Below are 14,460 nucleotides of genomic sequence, written 5' to 3'. Positions count from 1 at the left end.
AAGATTCCACCCCTGTCTTACACTCTTTTTAATCCGAGCAATTCGTTCTTGGTCTTCCAGTCTTATTGTTCCCTCTTGGTCCTCGTACATACTGTATGTTACTCCCTCCCTTTCTCTTTAGATTACCCCTGTTTCTTTTTTAGGATTTAGTACATCTAGCACCATTTGACATTGTAGGGCGCTTTTTCCACGTCGACAAATCCTATGAACGTTTCTCGATTTTTCTTCAGTCTTTCTTTATCATTATCCACGATGTCAGAACTGTCTCTTTGAAGCCTTTATCTTATTGATCGTCATATAACAGATCCTCAATTTCCTTTTTCCTTCTTCTGTATATTATTCTTGTTAGCAACTTGGATGCTTTAGTTATTAAGCTGATTGTGCGATTATTCACGCACTTGTCGGCTCTTGCTATCTTCGGAATTGTGTCGCTGATGAAGTGTTACAGAGCTCTTTTAAATTCCAATTCTAATACTGAAGACCCTTTCTCGTCTCTTTCGACTTTTCTATCACGTCATCAGATAAGTCTCCCCCTCGTAGACTCCTTCGATTTGCTCTTTCCACCTATCCGCTTTCTCCTGCGCTTAACAGTAAAATTTCAACGGAATTCTAACTGTTAAAACCCTTGATTTTAATTTCACTAAAGGCTGTTTTGACTTTTCTATATTCTGAATCCGACTTTGCGACAATCATTTCTTTTTCGATTTCTTCACTTTTTCAAGCAACCATTTTGCGTTAGCTTCCCTGTACTACCTGTTTCTATCGTTCCTGAGTGACTTGTGTTTCAGTATTCCTGAATTTCCCTGAACATTTTTGTATTTCCTCTTTCGCCAATCTGGTACCCATAGTTTCTTAACGGTTGCCCTCCTTGTACCTACGGTTTTCTTTCCGACTTCTATAAAAGCCCTCTTTAGAAATGTCCATCCTCTTCATCTGTGTTGCCCACTGGGGCATTCATTATAGCAGTTTTTATATCCTCAGAGAACTTCAATCATATCTCTTCATTCCTTAGTACTTCCGTCTCCCACTTCTTGAGTTCTGCAATAACTAGCAATATATAATACTCTGTTCAAGAATCGCAGAAAGAGGCGGTATAGTTGGAAAAGACCAGGAGATACGATAACATTTCACTTAGATAACATAGTGATCAGTCAGGGGTTCCGAAATCAGATACTAGATTGTAAGGCGTATCCAGAAGCAGATATAGACTCAGATCGCAATTTAGCAGTGATGAAGAGCAGACAGAAGTCTGAGAGACTAGTCAGGGAGAATCAATGCACAAAGAAGTGGGATACGGAAGCACTAAGGAATGAAGGGGAACGTTGGAAGCTCTCTGAGGCTATAGATACTGTGAAGAAATCGAAAACGAGATAATTGTCGGAAGTACTGAGTCAGTATATAGAAAAGTGAGAATAACTTTCGCTGAAACTAAAAACAAGAGTGGTATCGGTATGAGTGCAATGTGAATTCGACTGTTAAATGCGGATGGGAGAGCGGATAGGTGGAAAGGGTGCATTGAAGGCCTCTGCGAGATGGAAGACTTGTCTGATGTGATAGAAGAAGAAACAGGAGTCGATATACAAGAAGTAGGAGAGCCAGTATTAGAGTTAAAAAGAGCTGTGGAAGAATTAAAATGAGAAGTACGATATTGCACTGCCTATGTCCTTTGGACATGCATGCACCCCTCAGGAAACATGGCTTTGTTAGCTGCTATTTCAGCGCGCGGTAGTATCTCGGTAGGGGAGACATATTGACGGCTCGTCTCAGACCAGCCAGCGGGGCTCACTCTGTGACAGTATGGGCTACCGTAGAGGACTACTACAGTGGCTTTGGGGGACAGTTCTCTTGACGTAAGTCAGGGATGACCGAAACGTAGCCGACAAAGTACGATAGCATCTTTTCGAGAGGCCTAGAGAGACGTATACCACGCCTTTATGGTCAACATGACTGCCCCCAGCTCGTTGACGTTTGTGATAGCCTGCCATTCCAAATCCTAGGTTTTCAAAGTTTTGTGTTACAGTTGCAGTCGTTGCTCTGCGCTCAAGAAGGAGTTTGTCTCCCGTCATTGCTTCTTTAGCTATTTGTCAGCGAGTTCATTCCCGTAATACCCGCGTCACTCAGTATTAAGACGAATGTCACGATGGTTGTGGAGATGTAGAGGCCCTTGCGCAGGGCCTCCAATCATGTCACAGCTGATGTACCCACTTTTGAGCGATTGACAAAAAATGTGAGCTTTTGATTGTGAAAAAGAGTAATTTAGAGGGGTAGGAATCTGACAAATTGTGACCGCAAAATTTCACGAGGGTTGCTAGGGTCTAACTCCCAGTGGTGGAATATTAACTTTCAAAAGGAGAAAATTTACGGGCCTAGTACGGAAAATTGCCAACGACTGTTAATAAAATGTTCCTGCCTATTATGCCGTGGTCGAATGAATTTCAGCTTAAAACCCAATGTTTCTACCCCACCTGCCCAAGACATGTTCAAGTGGGATCGTAGCTACTTTGAATGTGCGATTCACGCTCTGGCTCGCTACTGACTACAGCAAAATTCCGCTTCCGCGTGCTTCCGAGCAGTTGCATGACGTAACATGTTTTGAATGCGCGAGCGCAGTTGGCCGTTGTCGACTGCCGTCGTCATCTGTTGCTATCAGATAGGAGTGGTACACATCTTCTTGAGCATCGGAATCCAGATGTCATTCAGTTTCATGCCCTCCTCCTTCCTACTGAAATTCCTGGCGTATTTTACAATCTCTATGGCCTCTCTGTATAACCTGTCATGGTATACGTCTGCGGCTGTCGGTACTTGAGTCCTATCAAAATGAATCTGGTAGCAAAGTATGTTCCGCAACAGCTGATCCGTCAATTTTCCCTCTTTTGCAATTACCCTTGTGCTCGTATAGTCGTTTTTGACGGTTCTTTTTGTAGTACCCACGTACTCCTCCCCACAATTACACGGAATCCTTTAAATTCCTGCTTCTTTTAGCGATCGGCAAGCATCCTTGGCCGATTTTAGATGATCTTGTATCTTCCGGGTGGATTTATAGATTATAGTCATGTTCCGCATTTTCAAAATATTTCCTGTGCGATCAGTAACGTCCTTAATGAAAGGAGAGAAAACTTTCGATTTCGTCGCCTGAGCGTTGCTATGATTTCTACGCGGTGGTCTCGACGATCTTTTTACCTCAATGAACGAATAACCACTCTTGAGCAAAGCATTGATGAGCTATATTAATTCTGCGTCAAGCAGTTGTGGTTCGCAGATTTTCCTTGCTCTATTCGCCGTTTTTAAGATGCCTCGCTTTTGTCGGGGGCGGTGGTTCGAATCCCGCTGTAGGTAACGGCCTGTATGCGTGGGTGTTCGGTAAGCCGTGTGGCTCAAGCTACCACCTTCTTCCTTGAAAGCCAGAACATCAAATGTCCCCCGCAGATCGGAACGAAACGTTGAGTTTGAAGGTGAGCTCCACTCGACCACGGCGTAATAGTCAGGAAAGTTTTATTAATTGTGACATTTCCGGGCGTGAAAGTTTACATTTCACAAACTACTAACAGCGCATCATCGTGGTGGAAATAGCCTAACAAGCTCAGTACCGACGGTTTTGCCGACCCGCAGGCCACACGTCCAGACGGTATGAAACCAACGTTTTGTAGAATCGCAGAACTGTGTGACCTATGGCACAGGAGATACTGCTGAGAAATCTGAGGGTATAAAATGACATTATGCAATTTCCCCTCAGCTGGCGTACGTGTGGTAACCATGTTAAATCATTCTCAAATAAAATGCCTAAAAAGTTGAAAGTTTTAAAGAATTCGAGTAACTAGTAACGAATGTAAAGTTCTGGATCGTACACAGTCCTGTGTCTATAAAAGTGCACCACGAGAGTTTTCATGGGAGAAATTAGATATCCATGATTCAATGTGTAGTTATGTACTTTCTATATTGTTCCCCAAATTTTCCGCTCTGCGGTTGCAATGACGTACAGCAAATGGTTCAAATGGCTCTTAGCACTATGGGACTTAGTCATCAGTCCCCTAGAACTTAGAACTACTTAAACTAACTAACCTAAGGACTTCACACAACACCCAGCCATCACGAGGCAGAGAAAATCCCTGACCCCGCCGGGAATCGAACCCGGGAACCCGGACGTGGGAAGCGAGAACGCTACCGCACGACCACGAGATGCGGGATGACGTACAGCAGTAATACAGGCAAGGATCCACATACGGTAACACTAGATCCCGCTGCATTCACGACTGCGATAGCGTAGTTTTACTCTCAGAATGGATCACTGAAGAATCCCAGTTTCCTGTATAAACTGGTTTTTGAGGGTTGAACCTATCCGTACCTGAAACAGTCGGAGAGATAGGGAATTTTGGATAAAAGTTGTTAATCAGCGTCGAAAGCCCCCTACAGCGGTCAGGTGTTGGCGATGGGCGAATCATTGTGCACTGCGTATATCAGACGTGTTATATAGTCTTTGGTAGTCTGGAGCGCCAAAAAGCCACTTTTAAATTGCAGTTAACGTCTTCTATCTTCCAGCCAGCAACACAGTCGTGTGTTTGCCATTTTTTCAATTACCTTACACACCCTATTGTTAGTCAGAGACTGTCTGACCTTTATTAAAAAGTTGAGAGTCCTCTCCCGGTTGCAGGAAAGGAACATTAATATCCTCCCGCGATAGGGAGGGAAAAATTCCCGCTAAATACTACTGAAATCCTCCAGGGTGTGTTTCATGCTCTCATTGGTAACTTGTACCAGCATTTGATGGCGCGTTCTATCGGATGCAGTGGCTAAGTGTCGACACTCTGCTTAAGAGCTGTGGAACATTTCGTTTCGCCACACCGTTTCTAGTCAGGGTATTAGGATTGTAGTTACCGCATAATTTCTTCTTTTCCTCAGCAAAGCCAACAACGCTGTCCACATCCATTCAGTTTTACCCTTCTCTCCATTCCCTTTCTAAAGCTTCCTCCTCTGCTTCCTTAATCGACTGTTTCATGAAACCATACAATTCATTGACACTCAAGTCCTCCTCCACTGCATCCAAGCTTAGATTTAATATTTCCTGATACAAACCTTTCACACTTTCTCCGTGTTGTGTCTTTTCCAGTTCTTACATTAAAGTATCCATTTTTAACAATTCACGTCCACGTGTACATTTGTCAAACAATTCTTCTAGCTCATCGAAGTAGTCGCATTTCTCCCTTTCAGGAGTATCTCACTTATGGCCGTATACTCCAATTAATTCCAGTTGTACTCTATTAATTTTTACTGTTACAATGATTATTGTTTCATTCACTTCCTTTCTTGTTACCAAGCGAAGTGGCACACTGGTTAGACACTGGACTAGCATTCGGGAGGACAGCTGTTCAAACTCGCGTCCGGTCATCCAGATTTAGGTTTTCCGTGATTTCCCTAAACCTCACCAGGCAAACGCCGGGATGGTTCCTTTGAAAGAACACGGCAGATTTCCTTCCCCATCACTGACACAATCCGAGCTTGTGCTCCGTCTCTAATGACTTCGATATCAACGAGACGTTAGACCCAATATTTCTTCCTTGTTTTCATTTCCTCCTTATAAGAACTGTTCCACCTGATTATGCAATTTCAGTTTTTTCAGCTCCACTGCAAAACAGAATATAGTCTCCAGTCGCATCTTGTCCGCATAGCTTATTTTATTTTCTTTCATTATGAGGATATCCATTTTAACTGCTGTCTCCTTAATTATATTCTTAGTTTTTCCTGCCAGTTCCTATACGTTCCATGTTCGAGAAATTAGTGTCAAAACCTTTTGATCCAACCGTTTTTTTTTTTTTAATTTTCGTTTGGCAATATAGCAAAGTCCGTTATTACCGGAGTAGGGTACCAAACCGCTGCCGACCCCCCAACCTGGAGAAACGGGATTTATCTTCAGGGTTTACTCGTCTAGAGAGGCTGCCTTCACTATGGCTAAGAATACCCCTTACTCTAAGTTGCCATGTTAAGAAAGAGAACTTCATGGTCGGATAAAGAAAAATATGGGACTTATGGGATTTTCAAGAACTTTTTTATGGCTCCTCTGCAAGAGTCCTACGCGCCATGGGACAACCTGACGGTAGCTACGATATTGCCGGTGTAACCCTCTGCTTCATTAGAAGACGCAAACCCTCGCACTCTGTGGTACGTTGAAGCGGTGTCTCCTCGACGGGGAAGAAACTGTACAACATGTGGTTAAACTCTGGGAGTGAAGAGAATAAGCCCAAAGTGTGTAAAAAGAAGACTAAGAAGTAAACAATAAAATGTAAGAAAGAGACGTGAGAATGATTATGTGGGGAAACAGATCATTCGCTTGGATATAGGAGATCGGTGGGGACATGGAGGTTGGTAAGAAAAATGAAGACAGCTAGCAGTACCGCAATCGCAATGAAAGCTGTGTCTATTTCACAATGGAAAACGCATTTTGAAGGACTTCTGGTAGAAAGAAGAAGAGAGCAGGTGATAGAAGTCTGCCACAGAAGCACTACTTTAGGTAACGCAGAACTTGTACCAGAGAAAGAAGTAAAAAGGGCGGTGAAAAAAGGTAAGAAATGGATAGGCACGTGGACTGCGAGGAGTTGTCCTCAACGGGTGGATTTATACGCCGATGTTCAATTAGATAGTGGGGGGATGGTGGGTGGGGGGTAGGGAGACGAAATACCAAGAGAGTGTTGTGTATTATATATATCTGTAATCTATAAAAAGGAAACAAGAAGTGCACAAGCATTGTAGAGGGATTAGCGATATGGCATTTGTCAGTTGGGTTTTCAGTTCTACACTGAGAAAGAAGCTGACGGACAGATGCGAGTGGACTATGCAGGTTTCACTGTTGGACGATCATTTGTGGGCCATAGTTTCAACCTTAGACAGACAGGTGTGAAAGCTTATTTTAACGTTCACGAAGTACACATAATATTTGTGAATTTATAAAATGTATATGATCCTGCATCCACTAACACACTATGGGAAGTGATAGAGAATATGGACATAGCATAAAGAGCTCATTTCATAAATCGGAGGATATACCAGCATCCGTATGCACTGATTAAAGTGGGGAGAAAATTGAGTGAGCCATTCGCATCACCTCAAGGACTTCCAGCTGCAGTATGCCAAAGACCCTGTTTAAAATATATCTGCATTATATACCTGAATGATGGATTCAATCGTGCGCAAGTATGAAGAATTATTTTGCAGCATGGAACTAACTAGTCATTATTATTTGCCGATGGTGAAATACTGATAGCACAAAGTACACTAACGTCCAGAGAAAAAACAGAACCCCTTGAACGACTAGAGATAGTACATTCATTTTCACAGGACATGCACATCAGTATGTCCTGCATAAACGATTAGGATTTGAAACATCTCGGCCGGCGGCTTCAAGGTCAACATCGTTATCGCGGCGAAACACCACCTGCCAGTAAAATGTGCCTGCACATTTTGATGTCGCTACAAACCGAAGGTAGTGGATCAGTGCAACTTGAGCAGACGTGCAGGATGTCTCTCAGACGTATGCTCGAACCGTACCGTCAAATCAGTGAGTATGAAAGAGGATGCATTATTGGCATGAGAAATGTCATACGTCCCTCTGGGAAATGGTTGTTCGTGCGGGACGAAGTGTTTCGTCAGTGCAACGAGTGTGTGCAGATTGGCTCACGGAAGGCCGTAGAACACGACGAAAAGCTCAGCCTGCACCACCCAGGCCAACCCCCCCCCCCCCCTTCCCCCCCGAGATGATCGACACCTCTTCCGAATGGCACCGCAGGACAGATCTGCGTCCTCCTCGGCTCTAGTGCAACAACGGAAAACTGTAACACATCGTACACTTTCAAGAGTGACAGTACGTCGCAATTTATTACGGAATGGGTTATGAGTCGTCCGCTTCTCCGCCTAATTTTGACGAATGTGCGGAAACATGCCAGACGGTAATGGTATATGGAACGACGTTGTTGGGGACAGGAATGGCATCAGATAGTGTTTTCGGAGGATTCCAGTTTCCGTTTGTTTGAAAATGATGGCCCCATTTTGTCTCGCCGCAGACAGGTGGAGCGGCATCACAGTGACTACATTCACACAAGATATACAGCGCCACCTCGAGGACTTATGGTGTGGGATGCTACTGGGTACAACAACAAATCACAGTTGGAGCGTGTCCAGGGCACTGTTAGCCGAGACCCGTAGCCATTCCCTTTTTGCACAACACCCCGACGCCATTTTTCAACAAAACTATGCAAGACCACATGTTGCCACGGGCTGGTTCCCCTTATTTCGCCTCAGTTGCACTATGTCGGCGATTGCTTCGCAAACACTGTCTTCACGTACGACTACACCATAATTACTCAACCACGCAAACATCGGGGGCTACATTCGTCTGGTATGAGACGTTCCCGCGGGGCTGGGGGGGGGGGGGGGGGAGGGGGGTTCACTGGCGTGTGGGCAGTTGGATGTGAACTGCGCGTAGCGTTGCACTGTTGGAGGTGAGTCGCCAGCAGTGGTGGTTGTGGCGAGAGAGATGGCGGAGTTTTGAGAGCTGATGATCTGGACGTGCGTCCATCAGAAACAGTAAATTTCTAAGACTGGGTGTCATGAAGATTTTTGAACACTGTTAAGGTAAATATATTGTTTGTCCTCTATCAAAATCTTTCATTTGCTAAGTATGCTTATCAGTAGTTAGTGCCTTCAGTAGTTAGAATCTTTTATTTAACTGGCGGTATTGGCGCTCGCTGTATTGCAGTAGTTCGAGTAACGAAGATTTTTGTGAGGTAAGTGATTCATGAAAGGTATAGGTTATTGTTAGTCAGGACCGTCCTTTTGTAGGGATTATTGAAAGTCAGATTGCGTTGCGCTAAATGTATTGTGGTCTGTCAGTTTAGTGATGATCAGAATAAGTAAAGAGAGAAATGTCTGAGTACTTTCAGATTTGCTCAGCTGTTTGAAAATCAAATAACGTATGGGGTTTACCAGCAGAGTAATTCATAAATTATTCTAAGGAGAGGTTTCAGTGCTATGACCCAATGCTAACAACCACAGATGAACTTGGAAGTAGGTGACAGCGTGGATGGCTATACCATGGGATGCCGTTCGCACGTGATACGCGTCGATGCTTTCACGCATGGAACAAGTTATCATGGCCCATGGCAGATCCTCTGCATACTAGGCAACAGCACACATGCTGAACCGAGGTGACTGAATGCTCATCATTTCTTCAGAACATACTAATGTACATGTAATGTGAATATGAACGTCCTATCTCTAGTCGATCAAGGTGTTCTGTTTTTTTTTTCCGAACGTGAGTATAGTTACGACTTGATGTTCATGATAAAGTAATTTGATGAGGCGGCCTCAGAATAAACATGATAAAAACTGAATATCTAGTAGTGAGGAGACGGAAGGAATGTATTACTGCCGCACGTTGTCAGGCAGTTTAAATATTTAAGATCTGTTATCCATATCTCTGACAGCGGACGTGGGAGATAGAGTACAGCAGGCAAGAGGAGGAATTAACAGGGTAAATGAAGTTCTGTAGAACAAGGTAATATCAAAAGAAACAAAGAAGAGTATTCTGCAAACAGTAGTTGAAAGTATACTAACATACGGTGCAGAAGGGTGGACCCCAGGGGAGCGAGGCAGGCTGCGGTGGTCTGGCGGTTAAGGCACTCGGTCCGGAACAACGAGACTGCTACGGTCGCAGGTACGAATCCTGCCTCGGGCATGAATGTGTATGATGTCCTTAGGTTAGTTAGGTTTAAGTAGTTCTTAGTTCTAGGGGACTGATGATCACCGATGTTAAGTCCCATAGTGCTCAGAGCCATTTGAACCGTTTTGAAACTAGGGGAGCGGCAGAGGAGTAGAGTACAGACAGTGGAGGTGGATGGAGTACCGAGGGCAACCAGGATATCCGGAACAGAGAAGATATGAAGAAATGTGGAAATTGTGGAGATAATGGGTATGGAACAACCAGCCGTGCAAGATTTGAGAGACAACACTTCCGTGATATGGCCATGTACGGCGAGTGGAATAGGGGCAGTGGCAAAAAACATTCTTGGAACGGTCGCCGCCGGGAAACAGGAAGCACGGACGTCCAAGAGTCACCTGGAGATCGGTAACAACTGCAATGATGATGAAGAGAGGCCTGAAAGAGGAACACAGAAGTAAGGGTGAAAACTGGCGAATGGAAATACAGGCAACCGCTGAAGAGTGGAGAAACCCCTGGGATTAAGTAAGTTTCCGTATATGGACACTTCGTCGAAGTGTACCGCGAAACATTCAGCAATGGCCGTTGGATCAGTACAGATATCGCCATTGAGGGAGATGCCAGGAACCGCTGTGGACGGTGCTTAGCCTTATAAGCGACACAATTTAGCCCATACTTCATGGGGTGTGGTCTCTCGTGAATTATTTATGCTGTTCCCTGCTTTCTCTTTTTCCCTGCTTTCTCTTTCTCATTAAGAATCGTGCCTTCGCTACAGCTCTCTTGAATACTATTAAATGTTCCCTAGAACTAGGGTGTTTGTCTAGTTAAAGTGCCTCTTTGACGCTCTCTGCTGGTTGCAGCAATTTCTTTAAACCACCACGTCTACATCTGCTTCTATATCTACATCGATACTCTGAAAATCACATTTAAGTGCCTGGCAGAGCGTTCACTGAACCACCTTCACAGGCACTCCATTATTCCAATATCGTACAGCGCGTGCAAAAAACGAACTCGTATATATTTCCGTGCGAGCTCTGACTTTCCTCATTTTATTATGATGATCATTTCTACCTATGTAGGTCAGCGTCAACAAAATATTTTCGCTTTCTGAGCAGAAAGTTGGTGATTGGAATTTCGAGAGAAGATTCCGCCGTAACGTAAAACGCCTTTGTTTTAATGATGTCAACAAAAAAAAAAAACCCAAATCCTGCATCATTTCCGTCCTACTATCTCCCCTACTTCGCGGTAATACAAAACGTGGTGCCCTTCTTTGCACCTTCTCGATGTACTCTGTCAGTCCTAACTGGTAGGGATCCCACACCGCCCAGTAGTATTCTAAGAGAGGACAGACAAGTGTAGTGCAGGCAGTCTCTTGTAGGTCTGTTACATTTTCTAAGTGTCCTGCCAATAAAACGCAGTCATTGGTTAGCCTTCCCCACAACATTATCTATATTTTCCTTCCAATTAAACTGTAATTGTAATTCCTGGATATTTAAATTGAATTTTAGATTTCACTGTTTTATCGTATAGTCAAAGCTTTAACGGATTCCTTTTAGCACTCATGTGGATGACCTCACATTTTTCGTTATTTAGGGCCAAATGCCAATTTTTGCACCATACAGATATCTTTTCTGAATCATTTTGCAATTTGCTTTGATCTTCTAATGACTTGATTAGTCAGTAAACGACAGCGTCATCTGCAAACAATCTAAGGCGGCTGCTCAGATTGCCTCCCAAATCGTTTATATAAATGAGGAACAGCAAAGGTCCTATAACACTACCTTAGGGAGCGCCAGATATCACTTCTGTTTTACTCAGTGACTTTCCGTCAATTACTACGAACTGTGACTTCTGTGTGAGGATGTCAGGAATCCAGTCACATAAATGAGACGATGTTTCATAAGCACGCAATTTCCCTACACGCCGCTTGTGTCTTACAGTGTCAAAAACCTTCTGGAACTCTAGAAATGCGGAATCATTTTGAAATCCCTTGTCAATAAGACTCAGAACTTCGTGTAAGTAAAGAGCTAGTTCTATTTCACAAGAACGTTGTTTTCTAAATCCGTGTTGACTATGTGTCAATAGACCGTTCTTTTCGAGATAATGCATAATATTCGAATACAATATGTTGTTGTTGTAGTCTACAGTCCTTAGACTGGTTAGATGCAGCTCTCCATGTACAGTTTTTATAATTCACGAATATGTGTACACTTACAATCGTGTCATCTAACGAGCTTAACGGCACAAACATAAGTTGTGGCTTCTGTACTGCAGTTTTTTATGAACAGTGGTGATAGAGACAGCATGACCCTGCCAGAACTGTGGCCTATTTTACACCATATTTTAAATATGTGCGACGATGCTATTCCAATTTTTTTATGTTTTGTGACGATGCCACTACTGCCTTATTATACTAGGACATGTTATAAAGCAGGTATTCTTCGTCATTGTTGTTGTTGTCTTCAGTCCTGAGACTGGTTTGATGCAGCTCTCCATGCTACTCTATCCTGTGCAAGCTTCTACATCTCCCAGTACTTACTGCAACCTACATCCTTCTGAATCTGCTTAGTGTATTGATCTCTTGGTCTCCCTCGACGATTTTTACCCTCCACGTAGCTCTCCAATGCTAAATTTGTGATCCCTTGATGCCTTAGAAAGTGTCCTACCAACCGGTCCCTTCTTCTTGTCAAGTTGTGCCACAAACTTCTCTTCTCCTCAATTCTATTTAACACCTTTTCATTAGTTATGTGATCTACCCATCTAATCTTCAGCATTCTTCTGTAGCACCACATTTCGAAAGCTTCTATTCTCTTCTTGTCCAAATTATTTATCGTCCATGTTTCTCCTTCCATACATGGCTACACTCCATACAAACACTTTCAGAAACGACTTCCTGACACTTAAATCTATACTAGATGTTAACAAATTTCTCTTTTCCAGAAACGCTTTCCTTGCCATTACCGGTCTACATTTTATATCCTCTCTACTTCGACCATCATCAGTTATTTTGCTCCCCAAATAGCAAAACTCCTTTACTACTTTAAGTGTCTCATTTCCTAATCTGATTCCCTCAGCATCACCCGACTTAATTCGACCTTATTCCAATATCCTCGTTTTGCTTTTGTTAATGTTCATCTTACATCCCCCTTTCAAGACACTGTCCATTCCGTTCAACTCCTCTTCCAAGTCCTTTGCCGTCTTTGACAGAATTACAATGTCATCGGCGAACCTCAAAGTTTTTATTTCTTCTCCATGGATTTTAATACCGACTCCGAATTTTTGTTTTGTTTCCTTTACTGCTTGCCATTATATAGATTGAATAACATCGGGGATAGGCTACAACCCTGTCTCACTCCCTTCCCAACCACCGATTCCCTTTCATGTCCCTCGTCTCTTATAACTGCCATCTGGTTTCTGTACAAATTGTAAATAGCATTTTACTCCCTATATTTTACCCCTGCCACCTTCAGAATTTGAAAGAGAGTGTTTCAGTTTCTACGGAATCCAAACTGATCTTCCCCGAGGTCGACTTCTACCAGTTTTTCCATGCATCTCTAAGGAATTCGCGTTAGTATTTTGCATCCGTGACTTGTTAACTGATAGTTCGATAATTTTCACATCTGCTATCTTTGGGATTGGAATTATTATATTCTTCTTGAAGTCTCAGGCTATTTCGCCTGTCTCATACATCTTACTCACCAGATGGTAGAGTTTTGTCAGGACTGGCTCTCCCAAGCCTGCCATTAGTTCTAATGGAATGTTTTCTACTCCTGGGGCCTTATTTCGACTTAAGTCTTTTAGCGATCTGTCAAACTCTTCACGTAGTATCATATCTCCCATTTAATCTTCATCTACATCCTCTTCCATTTGCATACTACCGAATACAATATATGTTCCAAAAAACTTTTGCGTATCGACGTTAATAATAAGGGACTGTAATTTAGTGGATTACTCCTACGACCTTTCTTGAATATTGGTGTGAGCTGTTCAACTTTCCAGTCTTTTTCTACGGATGTTTCGTCGAGCGAACCGTTGTATATGATTGTTAAGTATGGAGCTATTGTATCAGCATACTCTGAAAGGAACGTAACTGGTACATGATCTGGACCAGAAGACTTGCGTTTATTAAGTGATTTGAGTTGCTTAATCAATCCGAGGATATCTGCTTCTACGTCGCTCCTGTTTGCAGCTGTTCTTGATTCGAATTCTGGAATATTTACTTCGCCTTCTTTGGTGTAGGAGTATCGAAATAGTGCCTTGCCGCTAGCATATTTCACATACGACCAGAATATCTTTGGATTTTCTGCCAGGTTTCGAGACAAGGTTTCGTTGTGGAAACTATTATAAGCATTTTGCATTGAAGTCGGTGCTAAATTTCGAGTTACTGTTAAAAATAGCCAATAATGGAGATTTTGCATTCGCTTAAATTTGGCATGTTTTCTTAGTTTTTTCGGCAACAGTATTCTGACCCGTTTTGTGTACCAAGGAGGATCGGCACCGTCATTTGTTAATTTATCTCTCAATGAATGCCGATACAATTTCTTTGAATTCAAGCCACATAATGTCTACACTTACATTGATAATTTGGAAGGAGTGAAGATTGTCTTTCAGGAGGGCGTCAAGTGAATTTTTATGTGGTTTCTTCATTAGGTATATTTTATGTTTATTTTCTGAGGATTTGGGGGTTACAATATGTAACCTCGCTACGACAGCCCTGTGTTCACTAATCCCTGTATCAGTTTTGATGCTTGTCATTA

Source organism: Schistocerca gregaria, chromosome 2 (assembly GCF_023897955.1).
Source record: "Schistocerca gregaria isolate iqSchGreg1 chromosome 2, iqSchGreg1.2, whole genome shotgun sequence".
In the NCBI taxonomy this organism is placed as follows: Eukaryota; Metazoa; Arthropoda; class Insecta; order Orthoptera; family Acrididae; genus Schistocerca; species Schistocerca gregaria.
The sequence above is the reverse complement of the archived record's forward strand: the minus strand, read 5'-3'. Positions refer to the sequence as shown.